This window comes from Octopus bimaculoides, chromosome 28, assembly GCF_001194135.2.
Source record: "Octopus bimaculoides isolate UCB-OBI-ISO-001 chromosome 28, ASM119413v2, whole genome shotgun sequence".
In the NCBI taxonomy this organism is placed as follows: Eukaryota; Metazoa; Mollusca; class Cephalopoda; order Octopoda; family Octopodidae; genus Octopus; species Octopus bimaculoides.
The window spans coordinates 12,388,587-12,392,255 of NC_069008.1; the positions used below are offsets into that span (position 1 = coordinate 12,388,587).

Here is a 3,669-nt window from a genome sequence, read left to right on the forward strand (position 1 = left end):
TGGTTCATCAAAGATCAGATTGTGACATCATTACCACGTTGGGCTTCCACCACTCGGGCCCATCCTGCCGCCGTGATTCCCTCACAAACCACTGCACGAAGCCTAGCCCTGACAGTGCACCCCATGTGTTTGGCTTCGAGGTGCTGGTTTAACGCCAGTCTCTTGGCCTTCACCTGAGCCGCAGAGCCAGTTTCCAGTGCTTCTCTAAGTTCTTAACTAATGCTGATAAGCTGAAAGAAAAGGGCTCTGATGAGAGTTATCTCCCGTAAACTGTATATGGAAAGAAAAAATATACATGCGCATTAAACCTGCTGCCGTTAAATTAGTCGTGAAAAACAAACGCATGCGCATTAAACTGGCTTCCGTTTCTTTCTTCACTTCCTAATATTTGTCAGCTTAAAGAATTCCTTTTAACCAAGTACTATGTACAGTTATTAAACATTTCTCGTCCACCACACACACATATACACACTGTTATAATACATTTTCAACAATACTACACACTTACAGTACATTTCTCAGCTACCACACACACCATTATATAACAACACAATCCTTTATAAAACATTTCCGTAAGTATTCAACAATGACAATGTTTAATCTTTGAATCCTGTTGATGTCCTTCGTTTTTGACATGTCGATTGTTTGAGTCTATCGTACCTTTTATACATGGAACATGTCTGATTTATGCGTGAATTGGCCTCTATTTCTTGCTATGAAACCTGCTTTGTTGACTGTCCATCGTTGCCATTTTAGTTGTGTGATTTAGTTTGAGAAATATTTTGTATTACACTTCGATGACTTTATTATAATTTGGTTTCAAATTTTGTCACAAGGCCAGCAATTTAGCTGGTGATTAAGTCGATTGCATCGACCCTAGTACTTAACAGGTATTTATTTTATCGGCCCTGAAATTAATCGTCGGCGGAATTTGAACTCACAAGGTGAAGAAGGTTTGGCCTGGTGTGCTAACGATTCTGCCAGCGCGTCGCCTTAATCCTCTATTATAAGTCGTCGAATGTTTTTTTGGTAAACTTCGATCGTTTCACCCGAACGTTTTCACTTAGAAAAAAGAATTTTAAAAACTCGGATTTTTTGCGTGGAATCAAGTGCCCTGACCTCCTAATATGTCGCAAACCCCTTATTTTTGTTCGAAATCATTGCCAATATCTTTTTTTCTTATTTCCGTTGAATGAATTACGGTGACCTCCTAATATGTCACAACCCCTTTTTTTTTTAGTCCAGAAAACTAGGTGTGGTGGAATGGAATCCTCGGAAATTTCACACCTCGCCCATTTTCAAATATTTTTTGCTGTTTCTTTACCCGTATTTTTAGATAACGTTTTCGAGAGAGTTTGGATTACATTAGATCGAAAATTCAAGCAAGTTTGAAAAGAATAAGTGAAAATGCAGAGTTTATAGAGGTTAGTGGTAACGAAGTCTGTGGAGAGGTAAAGAATGATAAAGAATTAATCTAAAAACCATGTAAGAGTTTGTGTATGTGTGTGAAACAAGTAAAAGTATAATATTAAAACAAAATATCTTTTTCATACCTCTTAAAATCACTGGAAATAATATATATAATGTATAATAATCCCAGATTGCAGAATAGATTTGAAAGACAAATCCACCTTCTCTTTGCAATTTTTGGCCCCAAAATCAGGTAGCTAATCCATGGAAAGCAGACGTTAAATGATGATGATATATAATATAATATTATTGCTATACCATTGAAAGTTTAGATAAACTTCATCACTCACATGCACGCTCTCTCTCTCTCCACGCAAAAATGAAATGCATTAGTTACCCAGTTTCGGTGCCAAAAATTGCAAAGTGAAAGTGGATTTGTCTTTCAAATTTATTCTGTAATCTGGGATTATTATATACTAACTTCAAAGCCGCTCAACAGAGCAGCTTTTAAACAACTGACCGAATGGGAAGATCTGCAAACAGATCTCTAATTTGTTTGGAGAATTTGTTGTAGTTGCTTCCTCCAGGGTCATATCCCAATGATGATCATATTCATTGCAAAAAAAATCACCGAAAACAATCGCAGTAATGAAAACATAGGAATCCCAAATTTCAGGATTGCAGGTCCAGTTTCGGCCTGGAATGTTTTTAATTTACTCACGGAGTTAGCCTTTAGATTATAAAGATTGTTATCATACAAAAAAATTTGTCACAAAAAGTCACGTAAAAAAAAATTGCCAGAAACCATCACAGTAATGAAAACTTGGGAATCCAAAATTTCAAGACTGTGGGTCCAGATTCAGCCCAGAATGTTTTTAATCTACTCACAGAGTCAGCCTGATTCCATAACGGTATGATATATTGGGCTATGGCCTCTGGGAGTAAAGTTGAAAAAGTGTGACACACTGACATTCGCATTTATTATATTAAGGCACTGAGCTTGCGGAATCGTTAGCACACTGGGCGAAATGCTTAGCGGTATTTCATCTGCTGTTAGGTTTTGAGTTTGAATTCTGCTAAGGTTGACTTTGCTTTTCATCCTTTCAGAGTTGACAGAATTAGTACCAGTTACATACTAGGGTCGATGTAATCAACTTAATCCCTTGCCCCAAAATTTGAGGCCTTGTGCTTCTAGTAGAAAGGATTTATTAAAGTTGAAAAAGTGTGACACAGACATAATTATATTAGGTATGTTTAATTTTTTAGAAACTTTATTTCAATTAAAGTGTATTTTATATATGCGTGTGTGTGTGTGTGTTCCTGTATTAAAGAAAGCAAAAAATAAAACAAAAATGATAGTGTTCAGTATGTTGATGACAGGAATTTCTGTCAAAGAGACATGGTTAAACTAAGTTGTACATCATCTCCCTCTTTCTCTCACATACCCACTCTTTCTCCTCTCTTATTATTACTCCCACTGCCACCATCAACACTACTACTTTTGATAAAGCATCAACTTTCCCTAAATTTCTTTTTCTCTCTCTCTCTCTTTGCAATCATCCTCACCATCGCCTACTATTACTCTCACCCCATCATGAGGAACAGTAGGAGTGTCATTGAATAGTGAGAGAGGGGGGTCTAAGTGTGACATACTGACACACACAAATTAGTTTTCACATTTTTTATATTAAGATTATATATATTATACCCAGTGATTTTAAGATACATGAAAAAGATATTTTGTTTTAATATTATACTTTTGCTTGTTTCACACACATACACAAACTCTTGCGTGTTTTTTTTAGATGAATTCTTTATATTCTTTGTCTCTCCACAGACTTCATTAACCCTAACCTCTATAAGTTCTGCATTTTCACTTATTCTTTTCAGACTTGTTTGAATTTTCAATCTAATGTAATCCACACTCTCCTGAAAACGTATTTCTGCAAAATGTTATCTAAAAATATGGGTAAAGAAAGAAACAGCAAAAAATATTTGACAATAATGGGGGGGGGTCTGAGGGTTCCACCCCTTCCCACCCCGTTTTCCAGACCAAAAAAAGGGGGTTGTGGCATATTAGGAGGTCACTGTAATTCAACGAAAAAGAAAAAATTTCCAGTGATCCCAGAATATGGGAGGTGGAATCTGGTTTTCTACCCCACCTTTTTTCTGATCAAAAGTAAGTGGTTTGCAGCATATTAGGGGTATATTAGAGGTTAGGGTATTTGATTTCATGCAAAAATCCAGGGTTTTTTTTTT

The 3,669-nt window shown here is 36.3% G+C and overlaps 1 protein-coding gene across 1 annotated transcript in view; it reads left to right on the top strand.

Annotated features, from left to right (window-relative positions):
• The first annotated feature begins 355 nt into the window (after nucleotides 1-355).
• The window catches only part of LOC106878559 (zinc finger protein 271), an 8,336-nt gene continuing 5,022 nt past the window's right edge, over nucleotides 356-3,669 (top strand). Inside the window, exon 1 of the mRNA XM_052977344.1 lies at nucleotides 356-572. The gene's annotated coding sequence lies outside the window, so the exon portion shown is untranslated. The remainder of the gene's footprint in view (nucleotides 573-3,669) is intronic.